The sequence below is a fragment of the Sinocyclocheilus grahami genome, unplaced genomic scaffold (genome assembly GCF_001515645.1).
Source record: "Sinocyclocheilus grahami isolate Dianchi unplaced genomic scaffold, SAMN03320097.WGS_v1.1 scaffold116.1, whole genome shotgun sequence".
In the NCBI taxonomy this organism is placed as follows: Eukaryota; Metazoa; Chordata; class Actinopteri; order Cypriniformes; family Cyprinidae; genus Sinocyclocheilus; species Sinocyclocheilus grahami.
Window position 1 is genome coordinate 151,328 of NW_015505295.1, and position 1,061 is coordinate 152,388.

Here is a 1,061-nt window from a genome sequence, read left to right on the forward strand (position 1 = left end):
ATTGCTAGTTTTATTGATTATTACGATGTTCTTAATTCGTGGCCATGCTTTAATTAAGCGAAACCTTGTTGACATAATGACTGCAGTAAGTAAATCTAGCCAGCACATTAATTAAACTTAAAAAGATGATAAAAGCATGTTGATGTGAGCTTACTGTTTAGTGTGAAAATTTGTTTGATACTCATTGTTTTAGCATATTAGTTAAGTATAAATCATCTTTCATAATTAAACTGGGCTCATTGCTTGGTTGCACCACAATATGTGTTATTAGCCTGTCCTTTTGGCAGTACTTTAGATTAATCTGGTTGATGTTTGAAAGGCATGGTCAGCAGTTTGCCTTCTGAACTGATGAGGCCAGAAACTTGCTTCAAGGAACTCTTCAGCCAGTGTACAGAGTGCTATCTCAGAGGAAATCCACATTCAGGCTGTCGATGACCACACTGCAGAGCTAAAGAGACTGCTGGACTTCATTGTGAAGTTACAGGGATCTGAGGAGCATTTAGTGGTACTTAAACAATGTTCACATTTAATCATCATTACAAACAAACTCATAGTAAAGGTTCACCAAGGGCCTTAATTAGGAATAACATTAACACTATCTTTTAACTATGCTGCAAATTATTGTATCTTTATCTTAAATGTATCAATTTCCTCAAAATAACTGTTTTTGCACCATGGTTTGCCCATAGGGTGTACTCAACGGGAAGCCCTCTAAGTGGTCTCATAAGCTAACCTCTTCCTGAGTGCCTGTCTGCCTTGACAGTGAGGAACAACTGTCCTGTTTGCCTCTCTGAGAGGAGTGTTGCAGAGGACACCAACACAACTGAGCTTCACAGATGAAGTGTAGAGGTATGCCGGACCATGTAATGTGTTTGTGAGTGTCCTGCTCCTGCACTTACAAAATCTACTGTATAAACTGCATGCTGGTGCTACTCGTGTATGAACCAATGTATAATGGCTTGCTATAATAGTATACTTACTTTAGTATATGTTTTTTCATAGGCCATCATATATGCCCTGGCTGTCCTACGGAATTTCTCATTGCAGGAGGCTGAGCAGGT